General features: G+C 44.9%; 1 protein-coding gene across 3 annotated transcripts in view; it reads left to right on the top strand.

The window, feature by feature from the left end:
- Window positions 1–3492: 3492 nt before the first annotated feature.
- The window catches only part of OSBPL3 (oxysterol binding protein like 3), a 141684-nt gene continuing 119955 nt past the window's right edge, over window positions 3493–25221 (top strand). For 2 of the 3 annotated variants that reach the window (XM_007667342.4, XM_029070997.2), the window contains exon 1: window positions 3493–3678. The gene's annotated coding sequence lies outside the window, so the exon portion shown is untranslated. The remainder of the gene's footprint in view (window positions 3679–25221) is intronic. The other variant, XM_029070996.2, reaches the window with a different exon arrangement.

Here is a 25221-nt window from a genome sequence, read left to right on the forward strand (position 1 = left end):
CTTCTAGACTGTGAGCCCGTTGTGGGCAGGGATCGTCTCTATTTGTTGCCAAATCATACTTCCCAAGAGCTTAGTCCAGTGCTCTGCGCACAGTAAGCGCTCAATAAGTACGACTGAATGAGTAAATGCAACGTGGCTTAGTGGAAAGAACCCCGGCTTGGAGACAGCGGTTATGGGTTCGCGTGGCTCAGTGGAAAGAGCCTGGGTTTGGGAGTCAGAGGTCGGGAGTTCTAATCCCGGCTCCGCCGCTTGCCAGCTGTGGGACTTTGGGCAAGTCACTTAACTTCTCTGTGCCTCAGTTACCCCATCTGTAAAATGGGGGTTAAAACTGTAAGCCCCACGTGGGACAACCCCATCACCTTGTATCCCCCGGCGCTTAGAACAGTGCGTTGCACACAGTAAGCGCTTAACAAATGCCACCGTTTATTTTTATTTATTTAATCCCGGCTCTGCCATTTGTCAGCTGTAACTTTGGGCAGGCCTCTTAACCTCTCTGTGCCTCAGTTCCCACATCTGTAAAATGGGGATGAAAAATGTGAGCCCCCACGTGGGATAACCCGATTGTCTTCTATCTAGCTCTGTGCTTAGAACAGTGCTTGGCACATAGTAAGCACTTATCAAATACCATTATTATTATTATGAGGAGCAGCATGGCACAGTGGATAGAGCACGGGCCTGGGAGTCAGAAGGTCATGGGTTCTAATCCCTGCTCCGCCACTTAATAATAATAATGGTATTTGTTAAGCGCTTACTATGTGCCAAGCACTGTTCTAAGCACTGGGGGAGATACCGTAATAATAATAATGTTGGTACTTGTTAAGCACCTACTGTGTAAGCGCTTACGCTGTCCCAAACACTGTTCTAAGCACTGGGGGAGATACCCTAATAATAATAATAATAACAATAATACTATGGAAGTGCTTACTCTGTGCCAAGCACCCTTCTAAGCACTGGGGGAGATACCTTAATAATGATAATAATGTTGGTACTTGTTAAGCACTTACTGTGTTAGCGCTTCCTCTGTGCCAAGCACTGTTCTAATAGTTGGCGGAGATACCTTAATAATGATAATAATGTTGGCACTTGTGCCAAGCACTGTTCTAATAGTTGGGGGAGATACCTTAATAATGATAATAATAATGTTGGTACTTGTTAAGCACTTGCTACATAAGTGCTTATTATGTGCCAAGCACTGTTCTAAGCGCTGGGGAGATACCTTAATAAGGATAATAATGTTGGTACTTGTTAAGCACTTACTATGTAAGCGCTTACTCTGTGCCAAGCACTGTTCTAATAGTTGGGGGAGATACCTTAATAACGATAATAATAATGTCGGTACTTGTTAAGCGATTACTATGTAAGCGATTCCTCTGTGCCAAGCATTGTCCTAAGCCCTGGGGGAGATAGAAGGTAATGAGGTTGTCCCCGGTGGGGCTCACACTTTTCCTCCCCGTTTGACAGATGAGGTCACTGAGGCCCAGAGAAGTGAAATGGCTTGGCCAGCGTGACCCAGCTGACAGGTGGGGGCGGGAGGGATTAATAATAATAACAATGATAATAATAATGTTGGTATTTGTTAAGCGTTTACTATGTGCAGAGCACTGTTCTAAGCGCTGGGGTAGATACAGGGTAATCAGATTGTCCCACGTGAGGCTCACAGTCTTCATCCCCATTTTACAGATGAGGGAACTGAGGCCCAGAGAAGTGAAGTGACTTGGCCGACGTGACCCAGCTGACTGGTGGGGGCGGGAGGGATTAATAATAATAATAATAATAATAATAATGATGCTGGTATTTGTTAAGTGCTTACCATGTGCAGAGCACTGTTCTAAGAGCTGGGGGAGATACAGGGGAATGAGGTGGTCCCACGTGAGGCTCACAGTCTTCATCCCCATTTTACAGGTGAGGGAACTGAGGCCCAGAGAAGTGAAGTGACTTGCCCACAGTCACACAGCTGACAACTGATTAGACCGTAAGCCCGTCAAAGGGCAGGCACTGTATCTGTTACCGATTTGTACATTCCAAGTGCTTAGTACAGTGCTCTGCACATAGTAAGCGCTCAGTAAATACTACTGAATGAACAAGTGGTGGAGTTGGGATTCGAACCCATGACCTCTGACTCTCAAACCCAGGGTCTTTCCACTGAGCCACGCTGCTTCGCATCCCGACTCTGCCCCTTGTCAGCTGTGTGACTGTGGGCCGGTCACTTCACTTCTCTGGGCCTCAGTTCCCTCATCTGTCAAATGGGGACGAAGACTGGGAGCCTCACGTGGGACAACCTGACCTTGTATCTCCCCCAGCGCTTAGAACAGTGCTCTGCACGTAGTAAGCGCTTAACAAATACCAACAGTATTAGTATTATTCTCGTGAAGCAGCGTGGCTCATTGGAAAGAGCCCGGGCTTTGGAGTCAGAGGTCATGGGTTGTGCTGTGTGACCTTGGGCAAGTCACTTAACTTCTGGGTGCCTCAGTGACCTCATCTGTAAAATGGGGATGAAGACGGTGAGCCCCACGGGGGACCACCTGATTTCCCTGTGTCTCCCCCAGCGCTTAGAACAGTGCTCGGCACATAGTAAGCGCTTAACAAATACCAACATTATGTGTGTCTCCCTCGATTAGACTGTAAGCCCGTCAAAGGGCAGGGACTGTCTCTATCTGTTGCCGACTTGTTCATTCCAAGCGCTTAGTACAGTGCTCTGCACATAGTAAACGCTCAGAGAAGCAGCGTGGCTCAGTGGAAAGAGCACGGGCTTTGGAGTCAGGGCTCATGAGTTCGAATCCCAGCTCTGCCACTTTTCGGCTGTGTGACTGTGGGCGAGTCACTTCACTTCTCTGTGTCTCAGTTCCCTCATCTGTAAAATGGGGATGAAGACTGTGAGCCCCACGTGGGACCACCTGATTCCCCTATGTCTACCCCAGCGCTTAGAACAGTGCTCGGCACTTAGTAAGCGCTTACCAAATACCAACATTATTATTATTATTATTCACTTCTCGGTGCCTCAGTTCCCTCATCTGTAAAATGGGAACTAAGACTGTGAGCCCCACGGGGGACCACCTGATTCCCCTGTGTCTCCCCCAGCGCTTAGAACAGTGCTCGGCACATGGTAAGCGCTTAACAAATACCAACATTATACTTATTATCAATAAATACTATTGGCTGAAGTGGCGGAGGGGGGATTCGAACCCACGGCCTGGGACCCCCGCCGGGCCCCGCCCCACCCGGCCGCCGGTGACGTCACGGCAGGCTCCCTCCGCCCCCCTCCCCTCCCGCCAGGAGGAGGAGGGCGCTCCTATTGGGGGGCGCGGCTGTCGATCAGTATCCAGGGGGCGGGGCTCGGCGCCGTCTCTAAGGCCAAACGGGCCGGTCCTGCCGGGGCCGCAGCAGCGCGCGTCTTGCAGACTTGCAACCGCTCCCGCTCGGGCCCTGCGCTGAGCGCTGCGTCCTCCCCCCTTTTATTTTATTTTTTTTCCATTTCAGTCCCTTTTTTTGTTTTTTTTTTTTTTTTTTTTTTTAAATATTACCGTCCCCTCCCTCCCGCAGCCCCACCGGTCTCTGCCCGCCGAGGGAGGAAACTCTTCGCTGCCCGCTGCGGGTCAACCTCGGCCGGGCAAACCCTGCTCTAAACGCTCCGCTCGGGACCGAGGAGTCCGGCGGCGGGGAGGGAGAGGCCGCTGCAAGGTAGGTGGCGGGGCGCGGAGGCACCGCCCCGCCCGGCTGCGACTCAGGAGGACCTGAGTTCTGATCCCGACCCCGGCCACCTGTCTGCTGCGTGACCTTGGGTGAGTCGCTCCTCTCTTTGGAAAGAGGCCGGGCTGGGGAGTCGGAGGTCCTGGGTTCGAATCCCGGCGCCGCCCCTTGCCAGCTGGATGACCGTGGGCCAGTCCCTTCCCTTCTCTGGGCCTCAGTTAGCTCATCTGTAAGATGGGGATTAAAAACTCTGAGCCCCACGTGGGACCACCTGATCACCTTGTATCCCCCCCCCCCAGCGCTTTGAACAGTGCTTGGCACATAGTAAGCGCTGAACTAATAGCAACATTGTGATTATTTTCTGGGCCTCAGTTCCCTCCCCTGCAAAATGGGGATGAAGACTGGGAGCCCCACGTGGGACCGCGTCCAACCCGATTAGCTTCTACCCACCCCAGCGCTTAGGACAGTGTCCGGCACATAGGACTCAGCCGCTTGTCAGCTGGGTGACTTTGGGCGAGCCGCTTAACTTCTCTGGGCCTCAGTTCCCTCGTCTGTCAAATGGGGGCTAAGACTGTGAGCCCCACGTTGGGACAACCCGATCACCTTATATCCTCTCCAGCGCTCAGAGCAGCGCTTTGCACATGGTAAGCGCTGAACAAGTCCCATCATTATTCTAAGAAGCGCCTAACGAATGCCATCATTACTATTGCTGTTATTAGGAAGGGGTCAGAGCCTCCTCGCTCGCTTGAACTTTCTGCAGAACGTGCGGGGAACCTGCCATTTGGGGAGCGAAAAAGCCAAGGCTGAGAGCTGCACGGAGCATTCGTGCATTCGGTCGTGTTTATTGAGCGCTTACTGTGTGCAAAGCACTGTGCTGGGAGCATCTCCTGCCCGGGGCGAGAGGGGGGTCCTCTCTTCCCCGAGCTCGGGGATTGGGGGGCTGGGCACAGGTAGTTCAGTCGTATTTATTGAGCGCTTACTCTGTGCAGAACGCTAATTCCCAGCAGGGAGCAATTCCTTCTTCCCCAGCGAGCTCCTCTTGTCACTTTGGGGGAGTGACCCCTCACCCCGACCCCACCTTTCTTCTTCCTCGCTTTCAACCCCACCGGTTTTTTGCAGCCCCCTCCATCCCCAGTTGTATTAAGCGTTTATTGTATGCCGAGCGCAGTAGTAATAATGCTTCTGGCATTTGTTAATAATAATAATGTTGGTATTTGTTAAGCGCTTACTATGTGCAGAGCACTGCTCTAAGCACTGGCGTAGATACAGGGTAATCAGGTTGTCCCACGTGAGGCTCACAGTTAATCCCCATTTTACAGATGAGGGAACTGAGGCACCGATAAGTGAAGTGATTTGCCCAAAGTCACACAGATGACAAGTGGCGGAGCCGGGATTCGAACCCATGACCTCTGACTCCCAAGCCCGGGCTCTTTTCACTGAGCCAGGTAAGCCCCTACTATGTGGCAGCCACTGTACTAAGCGCTAGGGTGAATACAAGCAGATAGTGTTGAACACAATCCTTGCCCCAAGTGGGGCTCACAGACTTAATCCCCATTTTACAGATGAGGGAACTGAGGCCCAGAAAAGTGAAGTGACTTGTCCAAGGTCACACAGCAGACAAGCGGCGGAGCCGGGATTAGAACCCATGACCTTCTGACTCCCAGGCCCGTGCTCTATCCACTAAGCTGTGTACTGAGCGCTTGGGAGAGTACAGTAGAACAAAATTGGTTGACAAGCATCCTGCCCATTCTTCCAGCATCCAAACTAACGCCAGGGTCTTTAAAATCTGCTTTTTGGGGTTGGCCCGACGGCCTCGGAGCTAGTGAAGGGCTCTTTGCTGTGGTCAGACCTTGCATGAAGTGCAACTCCTTCTCTGACAAAGTCTACCACCAAGTCTTGATTTTTGGTTGTTGCTGTTTGTTTTTCTTTTTAAACTGCAAGGGACATGCTGTTCGGGATGGGGCTCAGAAGAGATAGATCCAGCCCAAAGCTGTCAGCTTGGTTCACTTTTCAGCGATGGGACGAGTTTTCATGAGGTGTGACCACATTGCAGAGCTGGGGACAAGACCGGGAAGCTGGGAGTTCTCTAAAATAATTTTGCCCTTCCAGGAGGAAGGTTAGAGATCTCTTCTCAGTCGTTTTTTGCTGGCATGCCTTGATTAGGTGTTAGTTGAAAAGGCAAATTGTGAGAGTGTGGTGAAAATTGCATTTCAGATTCCTCAGTTAAACTGAAGAATGGCTGAGCAGATGACATTTATTTTTATTAGCCCATTTGAAAACCAGCCCCAGATTACAATTTAATCCATTAGCAGAAATCACGAGTCCAAAAAAATTCAATTCTTTTTTTTAATTTGGCGATGAGCACTTACTTCACAAGTGTCAGGAAGGCCTGATGGCACCATCAGCCGCTGCTCAGCCAAGGAAAGGAAAACTTTCAGTGACTCAGTGTTTCTCTGTGATTCAGATTATTGGGGTGTGGGGGAGTTGAAAGTCCGAGGGGGAGAACATGCATCGTTAGTACATCCAACCTTTACTAGAAAAGACCCAATAAAGTACCAGATGCCTTCTCTCTGACCAGCAAGCCACGGCGAGTGTCCCAAAGAAATGCTGGGGCCGAGATCCTGCTCATCACAATGATCAGGACACATTTCTCTCTGGCGAGAGGGAAAAGGTGGAACCGCTAAAGACCTCAAGACCATCTTGGGAAGCATGAATCATTGAATTCTACTGATAAAACAAAAACATCATTCTAGTTATTTATCGTGACCGTCTTCAACCCTCACAAATCTTCAGTCGAAGTTTCTCAGAGAGTAGAAATGACTGATATGAGTTTGTCCTTCACTGTGGTGAGCAGGGGAACAGCTCTAAGGTGAGACCCAAGGAAAGCAAGGGTCTGGGATCCAGGCTTCATGTTCATTCATTCAATGTATTTATTGAGCGCTTACTAAGTGCAGAGCACTGTACGAAGCACTTGGAATGTACAATTTGGCAACAGAGAGACAATCCCTGCCCACTGATGGGCTTACAGTGTAATTGCATAGGCATTACACCCCTCCCTCCTCTCTCCCTCCCCCCTCCCCTTTGCCTATCATCCCTATGATAGGATATCATCCTTCTCCCCTTCTCTCTCCACTCATCCCTGGTGACCTCTGTCCCTAACCACCCCCAGTGCCAGTGGGAGTGGCTGGGATGTCCGCTCGAGGTCAGTGGAGCTAGTTCTGAGAAGATGGTGACATTTGTTCTGCTATTCTTTCAGGGTCTGGGCCATCTAGACTGTAAGTTCCTTGTGGGCAGGGAATGTGTTCATTATAATATCCTCTCCCAAGCCGCTTAGTACAGTGCTCTGCACACAGTAAGTGCTCACTAAATACGATTGATTGGCTGACTGGTGAAACTGGATCCCCATAAGGCTGTTGTGGTGCCCACCGTGCCCTTGGCCAGACCTTGACTCTGGATAATCCACAATCTAAATAACCAACTCCAGGTAGTCGAGGGTTGACTCCTAGTTCCATAACAGGCTCCTTCCTTGTGTTTCTCATACTTTGGTTACATCCTCGTAGTTAAAGAACACATTCTTGGAATAGTTTGTCAATCCACTTTATTGACAGTCCCCTACATCGGCCGCCGAGACTAAACCCTCAGCGGTTCTTGCCAACAGGATTCCTAGCTTCTGAAAAGTCCTAATCCATTATGATTTTCTATACAAAGCTTTTTCCTGCCGCAGTGGTTTAACCAGTAAAGACTGAACATCAGCCTACCTCTTCTGTGAGGAAGGCAGAAGCATACTGTGAAATGGCAGAGATGGAAAGGCCTGTGTAATTATGTAGATCGGTCTTTTCTGATGCATTCTGGAGAAGTTTTCTGCCCACTGTGAGAGCTGAATACAATTTTCTAGCGAATCTACTTGCATGCTTCCTCTAGGGACCCAATTCAGTGATTCTGTCACTTTGATACCTGGGGCAAGGGTACTAACTTTGACCCCATGCAGACCCTCCACCTTGGAAGGAGGGGGCTGTCCTCACCTGCATCGTCTGCCCCTTGCCTTCCTCTCTTTCCCATTTTATCTTATTTCACCCCATCCTTACATTTTCGGTTCTTTTAAAGTACTATTAGCTCGGCGTGTGTTTTTTCAGCTGGGCCCTATCAACTGCCCCCTGAAAAGACCTGTTGCAGGATAGGTAATAATGATAATGTTGGTATTTGTTAAGCGCTTACTATGTGCAGAGCACTGTTCTAAGCTCTGGGGGAGATACAGGGTCATCAGGTTGTCCCACGTGGGGCTTACAGTTAATCCCCATTTTACAGATGAGGTAACCGAGGCACAGAGAAGTTAAGTGACTTGCCCACAGTCACACAGCTGCCAAGTGGCAGAGCTGGGATTCGAACCCATGACCTCTGACTCCCAAGCCCGGGCTCTTTCCATTGAGCCATGTGTACAGCCAGGACATCAGTGTTGCTTTCACTTGCCCCCTTCTAACCCTCATACCCTAAACAAATCCAAACCAGTTGGGTAGTAGAGTTTTGTGTCCTTTTTTGGGCTGTGTTGGGGTAGCTCTCTGCTCACCCGGCCCTAGGTACACCACTGTTTCCTTTATATGTAGGGAAGTAGCACGGCCTAGTGGATAGAATACGGGCCTGGGAGTCAGAAGGTCCTGGGTTCTAATCCCTGCTTCCCCACATGTCTGCTATGTGACCTTGGGCAAGCCATTTGACTTCTCTGTGCATCAATTCCCTCATCTGTAAATTGAGGATTAAGAGGGTGAACCCAGTGTGGGACAGGGATTGTGTCCATCTTGATTAATTTGTATCCATACCAGCTCTTAGAACAGTGCATGGCTCACAGCAAGTGCTTAACAAATATAATAATAATAATAATAATAATGTATCTACCCTGCTCACCCTGGCTCAATGTTCTCTATTTTTGATTTTCAACTATGAGTCACTACCATTGCCATTCCCCTGCCTGGAATGTCTGCCTTCCTATATTCCCCTCACTACTTCCTCCCAACTCCACCTTGTCATTCCCTATCCTTCCCCTCCTTCAGAGTCCGTTTAAAACACACCTTCTGCCTGAAAACTTCCTTATTTCATTTTTTTTTAACCCCTCTGCACTTTTCCCTTCTCCCTCCCTTCCAAGCTACCCTACTACTTGGATACTTGGAGTGGATCTATAAGCTTTCTTTTATGAGCTTTTTAATGCACTAGGCCTTTATTTGGACTGTATGATTTTTCTCATGTATATTTATCACTCCCATTATGTAATAAATTCCTTGAGGGCAGAGACTTTGTCTTTATGCTCCATTTGTAATTTCCCCAAGATCTTAGTACTGTGCACTGCATCATATTGGTACTGAGTAAATAGTATTAATCATGACAAGGCTGCCTTTGTTTTCATTGAAAACAATATTTACGGATGTGTACGTGTAGGTGTATGAGAGACAGCTGACAAGGACGTTTGGAGTTTTCAAATCAGATTGCTTTCTTTAATTTGCCCAAGCTAGAACGGTTTTGTTGTCTAGGTGTCTTTGTTGTGTCTTTTGGAAAATACTAGCTGTAACAAAGACAGTTTGGTGTGGGGATGTGGATGATGGGTGAAGTGTAAGGACTCCTTTTGTCTTTGATTTGCGAAACCTTGTTGAAGCCAGGAAGTGATTTGAATAGATATTTTAGCATCGCACCAAATAGTAATTTATATCCTTAGGAAGAGCAGAAAGTCTTAAAACCATCTTCTGAATGTAGATTCAGCATATTTTCTCGTGACTTTAATTTCTTCCGAGAAAACATTAAGTACTCATCCAATTTTGGAAATGAATTGACAGAATGGTTAGGAGAAAATAAAAATAGCAAAAACAGTACATTGGTGCCACTTCAAAGATTTTTAATATTTATGAATTGAAAATAATACTCTGACTTAAAATGATCTGGTATTTGATTTGGAATTCACTTGAGCTGCTCAGATCAGATTGCCAAATAGCGAGTATTTTCTTTTCTCTTTTGGTGGCTGAAACTAACGAAGCTCAAATGAAGAACCGTAGGATCACGGGGCTTCCTGATTTTTGTGAGTTATCGGGCACCTATGAATTTAAGCAGTGCCTGGGGAGTAGGTGAGGCTTTAGGCAGAAGTGGTACCCACCGTATGGGAGTAAGTGAGAGGGACCATTGGTCCCATGGGCTGGCCCTAACGCAATGCTCTGACCATAGTCAGTGTGCAGTAAACACTACCGAAGGAATGTTCACCCCATCTAGCTTTTTGGGCAGGATGAACTGCTGTGTTGAGACCCAGGTGTGGATCCAAGATGTTGGTGTTCCATTTTGGGCCTCCTCAGCAGGTTGAGGCCCCAGGAGAAGGCCCTGCCCAACCGCTACACCCCACTGGGAACCTCTCACCCATTATGGGCTCTGGGGCCCGAGTGGAGGATCTGGGTCTGGCTCCAGAGCACCGTGAGTTGGGCCCTGTCTTGCCCCTGGCCCGTACAGATAGCCTGCTGCACTCTGGGGATGAGGCAGGTCTCAAACCCTGAGGAGTTTGCCTTTCTGGGGCTGACGACTTGCCTGGTTTTAGGGGGCGGGAACAGGGAAGATGGCAGAAATGGTGCAGGAACGGTGGATCAGCACCCCCGCCTTTTCTCCCTCATTTTCCCAACCTCTCTGGCCCACTCTTTGTTCCCCTCCCCTCTTTAAGCCAAGCTTACCAAAGTGTGGCCCCATTAATAATAATTGTGGTATTTGATAAGTACTTACTATGTACCAGGCACTGCTCTAAGCTCTGGGGTAGATACAAGTTAATGAGGTTGGACACAGACCCTGTCCCATTTTGTAGGACTCAAGGTCTTAATTGCCGTTTTACAAATGGGGGAACTGAGGTACAGAGATGTTAAGCGACTCACCCAAGGTCACAGAGCAGAGAGTGGCAGAGCTGGAATGAGAATCAGGCAGCCTGCCGGGGGCTCTAGAGGCAGTCTGGGGGCTTCTGTCACTCTCTGACAGAGTAAGGGGCTGGGCCAGATGCTCAGTTTCTCTTTCTACCTCTGAAGTCCAGCACAGGTTCTCACCTCTGGAGCTCCTTGGGGAGTATGGAAATTGACATGTTCAAAAGGGGCAGGAGGTGATGAGTACATAAGTGCTAAGGTCTGGCAGAAGTGTCCCCCCGGGATCCCCACTCAACCCCTGAAAATATCACTTTCAGCAGCGGCGCAAAGGAAGGCAACGGGAGCGAGGAGGCCTTGCCAGAGAACTGTTTCACAAGCCCTGAAACAATCAGGGTCCGGCCTGCCGGCGAGATGATGACTGACTGACTTGTGTGCAGAGTGGAAACCCTGCGCCCTGTTTACAGAGATTCTCTCCCCTCTGTTTGTTATGCTTGATTATCTCCAACAAGATCATATTCCACAAGCGCCTGCTGCCGCTGGCCTGTTCTGGACTCTGCTGCAGCCCAGTGGAGTGTTTGTATCTTGGTTTCCCCTTGGGCTCTCATGCTTGGTGGCCACGGTGAGGTGGTTGGGGTTGGTTTTCTGCAGAGCGCTCTGTGGTCTTACATGTTGAGTCAGCCTGTAGTTGCAGTTGGAGGCGGAGGGTCTGGAAGGAGCTTACAGTCATGCAAGAAATCTGGGTGAGCATACTTTTCTTTTCCTCAGCCCATCCATAGTATTCTTTGAGCATAAAGCTTGTACTAAGCACTTGGGAGAGTGCAATAGCTCTCAGGGGTATTTAGGGAGTGCTTATGGTGGTCAGAGCACTACCAGGCACTTGAGAAAGTACAGTATAAAAGAGTTGGTAAACCCTGCCCATTAAGACCTTACAGGGGAAGATACACTTTAAACTAGATTAGGAATAGGGGAAATAGCAGAGAAAGGATGTTCACCTACATCCAGTGGCTCTGAGCCTGAGTATCTCATGCAGTGGTTACTAAACAAAATCCCTGTTCTCAAGAAGCTCTTCCGTGACTGTGACTTGGAAAGAAAAAAATGAAGCTTCAAAGGCTTTTCTCTCTCCACCTTTCATAAACCTTGACACCCTCAGGGTGGTCAGACTCTTCTCAGTGGTAGACAGAGGAGTCTAATGAGCTTTTACATTTAAGCTTTGAGTTTCTGTTACCAAATCACCCGTTGATGCTAATGATTTATGCTTCTTTGAAACCCAAACGTTTTTAACAAGGTTCTATCATTTAAACTCGGGTCTCTTTCAGCATTTCATATATCTTAGAACACCCCTGAAGTGAGACTGTTCCAAAATGATGGGAAGTTTTATTTCCCTGACTTGTCTCTCCGGCTTCTCCATGGGGCTTTTTTTAACCTGTGGGCAGTTGTTAGCTCCTGCTTAAATCCCCCTCCCCCTGTTTCTTTTTTTTTTGGCTGATGATTTATTTTTGCATGTCCACAGAAAGTGCCATGTGTATAAATTCAGCCTCTTAAAGTTTTCCTTGACTTTGATCCCTATGTTGTCTATGTTAGAAGCAGAGTTAGAGAAGCAGCGAGGCTTAGTGAAAAGATCCTAGGCTTGGGAGTCAGAATTCATGGGTTCTAATCCTGGCTCTGCCACTTGTCAGCTGTGTGACTCTGGGTAAGTCACTTCACTTCTCTTTGCCTCAGTTACCTCATCTGTAAAATGGGGATTAAGACTGTGAGTGCCACATGGGGCAACCTGATTACCTTGTTTTTACCCCAGTGCTTAGAACAGTGCTTGGCACAAGGTAAACGTTCAATAAATACCATTATTATTATTATTGTGTGAACCTGTATGATGTGTGGCTCCAGCTTCTGTCCCTCTTTCTGATCCAGTGGGATGGGACTCTATCCTGGTGTAGGTTGGTCCGAGAGGACCACTCTGCTTCTTGGATCCCTAGACTCTGGGAGAGGAGGGGCCCCAGCCCCAGAGTCATTCATGGACTTCAGATTGTTCAGTTGAATTATTGAGAACTGAAAATTGAAAGCTATGCTCAGTGCAGTGTATTATCAGCGATATTCATTGAGCACCTACTGTGTACAGAGCACTGTAATAAGCATTTGGGAGAGTACAGTATAACAGAACTGGTGGACCTGTTCCCTGTCCACAATGAACTTAAAGTCTAGGAGGGGAGATAGACATTGATATAAATGAGTCCCATTTGTCTTGTGGGCTGTGGAGGACTTCCATTATAATTATACATGAATGTTGGGATATAAAAGGCTAATTAGTTTAAAAGGTTCCTGGCCCAAATGGACCCATACGATGTAAGATTTAGAACTTGATCTTTTATCTGGCCACTGCTGCTCACTGTGCCAAATTGGAGGGGTGGCTTAAGTGAAAAATACAATTCAAAATCCACAAGGTCTGGAGTTAAAGCAGAGTTCAAACAAATTGTCATCTCCTTACAACTTGGCCTCTGCGTCTTGCTTAATTCAGAACACCTGTTGATCCAGGCCTCGTTCCCTCGAGTTCTCGCTACTGCCCATGCCCATTCTCAAACTGTGATTCAGCCCCCACAGTAATCATTTATGTCAGTCAATCAGTTCTATTTATTGAGTGCCTCCTGTGTGCAGATTGGTGGACATGTTCCCTGCTCACAAGGAGCTTACAGTCTAGAGGGGGAGACAGGCATTAAAATAAATGCGGATATGTATGTACATGTGCTGTAGGTCTGAGGAGGGAGTGACTATTAAACACATGAAGGGGACAGATCCAAGTGCATAGGCGGTGTAGAAGGGAGAGGGAGTTGAGGAAAGCCTCTTGTAGACGTGATTTTAGTAAGTCTTTGAAGGCAGGGAGAGTGACGGTCTGCTGGATGTGAAGTGGGAGGGACTTCCAGGCCAGAAGGAGGATGTGGGCAAAGGGTTAGTGGCGAGATAGGCGAGGTTGGGAATGACATAAGAGGAGCCAAGTGTGCATATCTTTCAACTTCGTTGCTTTTTCCTACCTGTAATATAGGATGGTGTCTGACTCCACAGCTAGATTATAAACTCCTTGAGATCAGGGATTATATCACATCTACTGTCCTCTCCCGAGTGCTTCATGTAGTCAGTGTTTTTGCCTGGAGGAAGAGCTCAGTAAATATCACTGGTTGATTAATAAGGGGAAGAAGCAAGGAAGAATAGCTATCATTCAATGCTGTTTGAGTGCTTGCTGTGTGCAAAGTATTGTATTAAGTGTGTGGGAGAGTACCCTACAACAGAGTCGGTAAACACGATAAGCCTAAGGTTCATCTCCTTTAATAATTATGGTATTTGTTAAGCGCTTAATGGGTGCCAAGCACTGTTCTAAGCACTGGGGTAGATACAAGATAATCAGGTTGGACATGATTCCTCTCGCACGTGTGGCTCAGTGTCAACTCACATTTTACAGTTGAGATAACTGAGGCACAGAGAAATGAAGTGATTTGCCCAAGGTCTGACAGCAGACAAGTGGTAAATCTGGGATTAGAACCCATGACCTTATGACTCCCTGTCCTGTGCTCTATCCACTAAGCTATGCTGTGCTCCTTGGGGACATCTCTGCCTTTTCTTTTTAAAGACCTCTGAAGCCACATGCAAATTAGATCTCTGTTGAAAGATTTAATATTGACTACCCACTTTTGAAGTGTGTGTCCACTGCCTCTCCCCATCACCTCACTTTTAAAACATGATTTCTTAATTAGGATTTTCAGAGTTTCAGTGATATTTGCATCATTCCAGAAGATCCATCTCCCTTCATTTTTCAGGCAGTGTTGTCTATGAATGTCCTTTGGCCAAACTAGTGCCAGCCAGGTAATTTTTTGGCAGATTTTCTGCTAATAATTAAGAATTTTGGTGACATTTTTAAAGATTTGTTGCAGTGTTTCAAATGGGGAATAATCCCTAACCATTTTCTGATCTGTAGCTTTTATAAAGCACATTGACCTATATTCTATATTTTGGATATTCAAGTACAGCACAGTGGTAGTTAAGGTTAAGTTACATGTAGTTAAGTGACATAAAAGTTTAATGTCACCCTAGAGTTGCTTCTTAAAAAGGATTCATTGTGGCTTTCTGTTTGATTATCAATGCCAACAGAAAAATACCCCAGCTGTGCATGTATATAAATCTTGTCATTGCATCTATTAAATCTGTATTAACAGCGAGAATATATTCAGGCAATTAGAAGAATGCTTCATCTGTAATAACATTCCTTTTCTGACCGTGTTGCTTGCTGAATTCACTGTGTCCTGTGGGAAGAAATGGATTATCTGAGGCACATTATGGACTTTTGGTGCATGTTAAATTATTTACTATTTCCCTGCATTTGGGAAGTCCCCATATCAAGGTAGGGAAGGGAGCTCTAGGGGTTATGTTAACTAAAGATTGAGAAGGAGAAAATATAATTTAGGTAGTTTAGACTTCACTAAGTATTTGCCAGGCTGTTGCATTGCCCTCCGCCAGATAATCCCTGGTATTCTGTCTTTTTGAGGTGGTTCTCAAAGGGAGTAGTGCTGCAAACTGGTAAAGATTCACCTGGAATTAAACTAATTCTGCCCATTTCTAAAGTAAAAATTTATGAAAATATCTTTGCGTTTTAAAAAGTGCTCAAATGGTAAGCAGACATAGAAAGCACAGACTTGGTAGAGGACATGGGTTCTAATCCCGGCTCCACCATTTGTCTGCCATGTGACCTTAGGCAAGTGACTCTCTATGCCTCAGTTACCTCATCTGTAAAATGGAAATTAAGACTATGAGCCAATGTGGGGGAGGGACTTGTGTCCAACCTGATTACCTTGTATCTATCTTAGAACTTAGAACAGTGCTTGGCACATAGTAAGTGCTTAACAGATACAATAATTATTACTACTACTATTATTATTATATAACAGTACGCTGCTCTGTCAGTCTGTTGAATGAACTTTGATTAAGTACTGGTTGATCTGAAAGGTCCGAGTATATGGTGAACTAAAAGTCGTTGTGGTTAGCCTTGCCGAGAGACAGCCATTGTGAATCGCCTGAATGAAAAGTGCCGTAATCCTTCTAGAATCCTGTTAAACTTGCTCTGACCCATACTGCTGTACTATTGTAAGGTTCCAGCGTAGTAAAGTTTGGAAAGGTTTTGCTCCGGTCTGTCAACCTTGGAGGTCAGGTTCCTGAAAATTTGGTTGGTGAAACAAAAAGCTCATGAGAAAAATAGGTTTTAGGCATTCATAGCTTCGTTCACACTAGGAAAAGTTTGAGCAGGTATAATGGTCAAAAATAAGCATTCTAACACTTTGTTCATATCTATCATTTTTATTTACTCTGTTCTCAGGTATTTGTAGCATTTAAGTGCTTGCTTTGTGCCAAACATTGTACTGAGCACTGAGGTAGGTACAATATAAGCAGACAAGCAGTCTCTCTAGAGTGTAAGCTCATTATGTCAGGGAAAGTGTCTACTAATTCTACTGTATTGTACTCCCCCAAGTGCTTAGTACAGGACTCTGCATATAGTGCTTAGTAAATACCATTGACTGATTGCACACAGTCCCTGTCCCACGTAGGTAGGGCTCACAGTCTAGGTAGGAGGGAGAACAGGTATTTCATCAGATTAGAGAAGCATCCGATTGGAGAAGCAGCGTGGCCTAGTGGAAATAGCATGGGTTTGGGAGTCAGAGGTCATGGGTTCTAATCCCGCCTCTGCCACTTGTCACCTGTGTGACCTTGGGTGAGTCACTTGATTTGTCTCTGCCTCAGTTACCTCATATGTAAAATGGGGATGAAGACTGTGAGCCCCATTTGGAATGACCTGATTACCTTGTATCCACCCCAGTGTTTAGAACAGTGCTTGGCACATAGTAAGTACTTAAAATACCATTATTATTATTATAGCCCTGATCTGTTGACTCCCAGTTGTATACTTTTCCAGTAGGCCACACTGCTTTTCTATTAGGAGCAAAAGTTGCAAAGGCATTGTCTCTTTGACTTGATTGAAAGAGTTGTAAAAGGAAGGAGATGTCCATGACTTTTTTATCTTATAAAATAATAGAGCTAGGAAAGACCTCAAAAAGTGATCTCACCCTACCCTCTGCCTTTAAGGAGGTGAATAACTAAACCATCCGTGGACAAGTTGGGATCAATTCTTTCTTCAAAGGATTCCAGATATAGAGACAACACAAACTCCCTTGGCAAAGAAGTTCTTCCCTAAATTCAGTAGAAATAGCTCTTGCTTCACTTTAAGCACATTTCCTCTTGTGTAGGCCTCCAGGGACACGGAGAAAGCTGATCGGCCTCCTTTTGAGGCATCAAGTTATTGCTTAGCCTTCTCAAGTTGAACAAACCTCATTTCTTTTTTTCATTGCGCTTCTCATGACTTTTCAGCATTGTCAATCTTTTTTTTTTTTTAAATGTGGTGATCAAGACTCCATCCAATAAGGGTCCACTTAATACAGAACATAATGGAAGAGTGACTTCCTGCCTCCTATATGTCATTCTCCTCTTTGTATTTTTAATAATGGCCCTGCATTTCTGACTCATTCTCAGATGATGATCTCTTTCCTCTCATCTCCCCACCCTATTTTGCCTTCCCTACTGCATCACTTATGTATTTGAGCCTGTACCCCCGTGTACTTTGGTACTCACCCTTACAACACTTATACAAATCCTTATACTTTATTGCTTTCCCTACTTGTAATTTATTGTAATACATAGCTCCCCCCACTTCTCCCAGACTTTGAGATCCTTGAAAGCAGGGATTGTGTTCACTTTCTGTGCTGTATTTTCCCAAGCACTTATTACGGTCTCTGCCACAGTAAGCATTCAGTATATACCACTAATTATTTTTCTGCTGTTTCTATCCAATTTTTCCCTGACCCATACTTGTTTGGTGACTTTTGCTCACAAAAATACCATCTTACACTTGCCCATGTGGAATCTTCCCTTGGATTTTTTATGGTATTTATTTTTAAATGGTATTTGTTAAGCACTTACTATTTGTCAAACACTGTTCTAAAAACTGGGGTAGATACAAGTTAAGTTAGACACAGTCCCTTTCCCATATGGAGGTCACAGTAAGAAGAAGGGAGTACAGGAGAACTGAGGCTCAGAGAAGTTAAGGGACTTGCCCAAGTTCACACAGCAAGCAGTGGCAGAGGCTGGATTAGAACTCAAGTCATCTGATTCCCAGGGCAGTGCTCTTTCCTCTAGGCCATGTTGCTTCTTATTAGGACACTTCTGTTAGTATTCTACTTTCACAATTGAATTAAGGTGGTAGGAATGTTTGTTGGAGGGTGCCCAGGACCTCGGGGATCTTGAGGAATCTTGGAACGCTCTTGGCTTTTTCCAACTTTACCAGTTTTCCTTCATTTCTCTCCCACTCAAATATGTGTGTGTATATATGTGTGTTTGTGTCTGTGGAATGGCAGGTGATACTCTTTGAAAAATAAAAGAATAGTTTGAGTACATATGTTTCCTTTGAAAACAAGTAGCTGAAGCTATTTGTTTTTCTCTACTGCCTGGTAAAATATGGGCTTTAAAATTGGAACAATTCATTCTGTTCACTTTTCAATCTGTCTTAATCAGTGAGGCAACCTGTTTGAACTTGCTTTCAGCTGTTTCACGTCCTCTTTTCTAATTACACCTGAGGATTACTAGTATAATAAGAGCCCTATTTTTGTTTTGCCAACTGTGCATTATCAAACTTTATTATCAGTAGAGACAGTTTCTTGAGTCCTCTCTCCCTTAAGGCATTGACTACTTGTAGCCCCAAACAGAACATCTGTGTCCCTTGGTAGACTGGGTAAAAGTGTTCTTTCAGACCATTGGGTAGGACTTCCGAGTGGGGTTATCATAGTCTAAAATTCAGATTCACTTTGGCAGTTAATGAATGACTGCAATTTAGATAGAATGACTGGTTATGGAATTGGTTCTGACCAAAATGAGATTCGGGGCCTTTCTGTCACAGAGTGACTCTCATTGTACCCTGGGTTTCTACCTTCCCTGGCCTGGGCTGAGGGGTTCCGGTGTCTGGCTGGGGCAGGGGAGGGAACTCCTTGGAGTCTAGCTCTTTATGGACAGGGAACGTATCTGTTTACTGTTGTATTGTACTCTCCCCAGAGCTTATTAGTACAGTGCTCTGCACACATAACTGCTCTTGTGAGCCCCGCCTGGGACAACCTGATTACCTCGTATCTGCCCCAGTGCTTGGAGCAGTGCTTGGCACATAGTAAGTGCTTAACAAATACCATCATTATTATTATTATGTGATTGATTACTGAGTGACCTTGGACAAATCAGTAAACTTCTCTATGCCTCAGTTTGCTCATCTGCAGAATAGGGATTCAATACCTGTTCCCCCTCCCACTTAAACGGTCAGCCCCTTGTGGGACAGGGACAGTGTCCCCCATCCGATTATCCGGTATCTACCCCACTGCTTAATACAGTGCTTAGAACGGTGCTTTGCACACAGTAAGAACTTAACAAATGCCATCATTATTATTGCAGTACTTGGCACATAACATTTAGCAAATATTTTTTAAGAAGGGGAAAGTTAAGAAAAGGGGAGGCTCATTTTACTCTCTCCCTTCTGCTAATCATTAAAGGAGACCAAGGGAGTGTCAGGGCTGACAGGAATCTTTCAGCCAGTGAACAGAGTTGGCAGGCAGGTGTGGATCTTACTTATCTGGGAAGGCAGGAGGGGGATGTTAGGGTTGTGTACAACACAAATTCTCCCATGGCCCAGGGCAATTTCCGCTCTCAGTGGTGGGAGTGAAGTGGCAGTGGGGAGTTACCATGGTGTCAATCAATCAAAGAATCATATTTATTAAGTGCTTTCTGTGCTCAGAGCACTGTACAAAGTGCTTGGAAAAGTATGGTGTAACAGAACTCAGACACTTTTCCTATCCACAGTGAGTTCAGAGGTATTTTTCAAATGCTTACCATGTGCAGAACACTGTACTAAGCCCTTGGGAGAGTACAGTACAACAGAGTTGGTTGGCATGATACCTGCCCACAAGGAGCTTAGAGTCTACAGGAGATCATCTTTTGTGGTCTTTCCCTATACTGTAAATTCCTTGTGGGCAGGGAACGTGTCTACCAAATCTGTTAGATTGTACAGTGCTCTCCACAAATATGTGCAAAATTGATGCCATCGATTGTTTTTTTGAGCCTGGATTTCTAGGACTCTGTAACAGTTGTACCTTGATGGAGTTCTGCTTGGGTAGGAAAGAGTCAAGGCCTGGAGGGTTGTCTGCTCCAGGCAGTCTCTCTGAAATTGACTTGACTATTTGGATGAAATCCAGTGTTTGTGGGCTATAGGGGCAAGGTGCAAAAACTCCTCTGTCCATTTATTCTGAGGGATGAGGGAAGTGGTGAATATTGTGGTCCTTGGTGCTAGAGTGTTATTTGGCTCTCTAGCCTCTTAGAAACTCTATTCAAGGCAATTAGGTTTTGTGATAGATGCATTTTACTCCACATACGTTCAAAAATGAGAAATCTTTTAGTCACCATCCCAGCCCTCTCATATAGGTGTTCTACCTTAGTCTTAAATGGGACCAAATTTTCTGTTCAACTGCTTCGGTTCACGTTCTAGAATCCAGATTTAGACTGCCTTACCAAGTTACTGGAAAATGTAGGTTCCCTCAGGAGAGAAGGGGAAAAAAATAATGACCTGATTTTCTTGGTGGGGTACGTGCCAAAGAGATCTTGATCTACAAAAACAAAACAAAAATTCATAAACCAGTTTATCTTAGTGATTCAGGCAAGCCACGATGATGTTTCTGAATTCTGTGAGCCTGTGCATTTGGTGTATATATAACTATTCTATATTGGTTTAGAATGGAGAAGAATGTCCCCAAAAAATAACTAGCGGAAAAAATATGGGATGTAGTGTGAGAAGTCAGTTCCAGGTAAAAATGTTTCTAAAAGTAGACATGTGGCCTTTTTTTCCAAAATTCATTGTTCTCTGTACATACTGAGACTGTGACCTCTGTTTGGGATAAGGACTGTGCCTGATTTGCTTATATCTGGCCCAGTGCTTAGCACATAGTAAGCACTTAAATTGAGATTATTATTATGTGCTCAAAGACCACCAGCCATGCTAGAGACATTTACAAACTGAATCTACTGCACTGATAGGGAGCTGTCAAATGTATTACTTTTGCTATCATTCTTGGTGGTATTTAAGGAATATATTTTGTATGACTTCTTACTCTTATTATTTTAAAAGATCAGAGGTCCTGTTATTCTTAAATGCTATCAGTATGCAGAGCTCAGACTTATTATGTGTAAGAGTCCACTTAGAAAAATCCCAACTTAATCCTTTATTTAAAAGCCGTAGGAGAGAGGACTGTTTTAAATATCCGTCAACCAGTGGTATTTATTAAGTGATAATTGTATAGAGAGCACTCTACTAAGTGCATGGAAGAGTACACTGACAGAGTTGGTAGACATGTTCCCTGCCCACAATGAGCCACATTGGGTAGGAATCTTTTATTATTATTATTATCATTATATTAATAATGGTATTTGTTAAGTACTTACCCTTTGCCAGGCACTGTACTAAGCGCTGAGGTGGTGGGTACAGGTGAATTGTGTTGGACACAGTTCCTGTGCCCCATGGGGCTCACAGTCCTAATCCCCATTTTACAGATAGGATAACTGAGGCACAGAGGAGTGAAGTGACTTACCCAAGGTCACAGCAGACAAGTGGAAGAGCTAAGATTAGAACCCAGGTCCTTCTGACTCCCAGCCCTGTGCTGTATCTTTTAGACCATACTACTTCTCTATTATTAAATCCCAACTTCAAGTTATATAAACCCATAAGCCATCTCTAGTATTTACATAGAGCCCTTTGTTGGGTAGAGATTATCTCTATCTGTTGCTGAATTGTACTCAGCGCCTAGTACAGTGCTCTGCACACAGTAAGCCCTCAGTAAATACGATTGAATGAATATGTTTATTCAGTTATTTATTTTGATTATTCATTTGTAAACATTTTTATGTCTGTATGCCCCTTAGAGGGTAAGCTCCTTGTAGGCAGAGAATCTGTTTTGTACTTTTCCAGGTGCTCACTAGAGTGCATTATACATAGGGGATGCTCAATAAATGCACAAACTACTGCAAGTTATAGTCTGATCTACATAAAAAGAGTCAATTTTCCTATAATGCAGGAATTATGTTCTTGATTAACCTCATGTGAAGGAAAACCTACTAGGATAGGCTTTGTGCATCACCCAGGTGCAACAGCGTGGCTCAGTGGAAAGAGCATGGGCTTGGGAGTCAGAGGTCATGGGTTTGAATCCCAGCTCCGCCATTTGTCAGCTGTGTGACCTTGGGCAAGTCACTTCACTTCTCTCGGCCTCAGTTCCCTCATCTGTAAAATGGGGATGAAGACTGTGAGCCCCACATGGGACCACCTGATCACCTTGTATCTACCCCAGCACTTAGAACGGTGCTCGGCACATAGTAAGTGCTTAACAAATACCAACATTTATTTATTTAACTATTCTATCCAAGTAGTTGCATTTCTCTTGGAAGAATGTTCTGTAATTTCTCAACAGTGTTGTGGGTAGGAGAGCTGACTTTATTCTTATAAGAAGTTCTTGATAAAGAATGCTTTTAGCTCACATTTTGCCTTTTAATAATGTTGGTATTTGTTAAGCGCTTACTATGTGCAGAGCACTGTTCTAAGCGCTGGGGTGCTTGTTAAGCACTTACTAAGTGCCTAGAACTGCACTAGGTTCTGGGGTAGATACAAGGTAATCAGGTTGGACTCAGTCCCTGCCCCAGCTGGGACTCGCAGTCTAAATGGGAGGGAGGAGAATTTAATTAACATCTCCTTCCCCCTCCCCTTTTGCAGATGTGGTCACTGAAGCACAGAGAAGGTAAGTGACTTGTCTAAGATCATACAGCAAGCAAGTTGTGGAGCTGGGATTAGAACTCAGGTCATCTGATTCTGTCCTCTGCTCTTTTTTACAAGGCCATGTTGCTTCCCTAAATAGCCTATATAGTTGCAGTTAAAGGGTCAGTAGGATTTAGGCTGATATATAGCATGCAAATGTAAGCCTTAGAAATAAACAGAAGTTCTCAGTCTTATGGTGTCATTTACCATACTAAGGGGAAAAATTCCTTGTTTAGCTAGGTGGTTGCATTTGCAATAGCTATGGCAATATGGAGCCAAAGGGTAACTTGTCCCAAGTATGAATTAGTAATTTTGATAGCATCTTCTTAATATTTATCTCCAAGGCCAATTGGGTACAACACTTTCCACATTATTGGGTCTGAGGGGTCTAAATGGCCTCCCACCATATCCTTGAGCCTCTCCCCCCCCCCCCATTCCATTACCTTATAAGGTAGGTGTAAAGTCCTACACATTCCAGAACAGATTTTTGTTCCAGTCTGTCACTGGCCTAGGTTACCAGTGTGGGACCGTGTGAAGCCGAAGGAATGCAATTCAGGAAAGAGAGCTGCCTTCACCTACGTCTGACTCCTTCCACTCTCCCCAACCCTAAAGGCTGGGTCAAGTTCAGGTTGGCCTGGTTTTGAGGCGGTAGACCAGTTCAATCCAGTTCTGGAGCCAACCTGATTTCTCCAGGAATGTTTGGATTTGAGTGACCGGGCCCCCAGGACTGTTTTAATCTGGTTCCTCATCAATCGATAATATTTACTGAGCGCTTACTGTGTGCAGAGCACTGTACTAAGCGCTCGGGAGAGTACGCTACAAGAGAATTTGCAGACACGAGGGCTTATCCCAACCTTTTCTGGGATCCACCTTGAACAGACTTACTGTCCACCCTGTGACTTCTGATAATAGTAATAATAATAATAACTTTGATATTTAAGCACTTACTATGTGCCAGGCACTGTATCTGGATCAGACCATCCTAGGTGACGTTGGAGGGCTTCTTAGACTGGGATTATTTTCAGTTTTTTGATTGGCTTCAAGAGAAGTATAAAAAAGTTTCTTGCATTTTTTTTTTCCTTCCTCATTCCTCTTTCCACTTGAGTTACCTGTTTGTTAAAATCTGCAATTACAGCTTAAAGCAGTTTCTACCATTGATGATAGCATTGCCTAGTAAATTTCGTACTGTCATTCATGATTCAAGAAAATAATGACTCTAGACTAAAAGCTCATGTGGGCAGGGAACATCTCTGCTAATTCTGTTATATTGTACTCTCCCAACCACTTAGTGCAGTGCTCTCCACACAGTAAGCACTCAATAAATATGATTGATGAATTTCTTTGTTTCTCTAAGTGCAAACGTTTTAGGTCCTACTGACATAGTTCATTCACGTAAGCTTCAAAATCCACTCTGCCCTCTCTGAAGCTTTGGCAGATGTGCACATGTACAGTTTTTTTTTCTCGGCTTATTTACTTTTGTTGGGAATCACTTGACGTCTTTACTTGGAGTTCATTGGTCGGAAGGCCAAATTCTATGAAATTAATACCACAGCCAAGGTCAGAATGCAGTGAGAGGATAAAATGGAAAATTAAGAACACAGTGTCTAAAATGCCTCACTGATAACCTGTGCTGCATCTCCTCTGCATCATTCTACCAACCTTGTTGTACTCTCCCCATTACTTAATACAGTGCTATTCAGTGCATTTACTGGTGAAAGAATGTTCTGTAACTCCTCATTTAAGGATTCCATTTACTTGTCATGACCTAGCTTTACTAGAGCATCAACCTCAATCAATCAGTTATACTTACTGAGTACTTACTATGTGCAGAGTACTATACTAATCACTTGGAAGAGTACAGTACAACAGAATTAGAGAAGAATTGTTGCCTGGTGGATAGTACATGGGCCTGGGAGTCAGAAGGACCTGGGTTCTATTCCCAGCTCTGTCACTTGTCTGCTGTGAGACCTTGGGCAAGTCATTCAACTTCTCTATGCCTGTTACCTCATCTGCAAAATGGGGATTAAGACTGTGAGCCCCATGGAACAGGAACGGTGTCCAACTTGAATACTTCGTATCTACTCCAATGCTTAGAACAGTGCCTGGAACATATTAAGTGCTTAAGAAATGCCATAAAAAATATTACCAGACATGTTTCCTACCCATAATGAGCTTATAGTCTAGAGGGGGAGACAGGCATTAATATGAATAAAGTAATTTATAATATATAATCTAAAGATATGTAATAATACCTTAGGATGGGGGCAAATATCAGGTATCCAAAGATAGGTGATGCAGAAGGGAAAACAAGCTGGGGGAAAGAGGGCTTAATCAGGGAAGGCTTCTTGCTTTGAAGATGGTAATGCTTTGAAGCCTCCTCACTGATCTCTCCCGTCTCCAGTATCTACTCACTCCAGACAACTGTCCACCCTACTGTCCAGGTCACTTTTTAAAAACATTATTCTGCATTCATTTCCCCACTCCTCCAAAACCTCAAATAATTTTCCATTCCTCTCCTCATCAATCCCACTCCTAACTGTGGGCTTAAGAGCACTCAGATCTGTTCTCTCCTTCCTACTTATCCATACCCATTTCCTACTTCATCCCTGATCCTCTCAAACTAGCCTACTCACCATCACCTCATTCTCTTCTCCACTGAAGACCTCTCCTTTCAGCCCTCCCACACCAGGAGCACCCTTTTCCCTTTATCATGTACAGACCACAGCTCTCCCCCTTCTTCTGAACACA

Source organism: Ornithorhynchus anatinus, chromosome 8 (genome assembly GCF_004115215.2).
Source record: "Ornithorhynchus anatinus isolate Pmale09 chromosome 8, mOrnAna1.pri.v4, whole genome shotgun sequence".
Lineage (NCBI taxonomy): Eukaryota > Metazoa > Chordata > Mammalia > Monotremata > Ornithorhynchidae > Ornithorhynchus > Ornithorhynchus anatinus.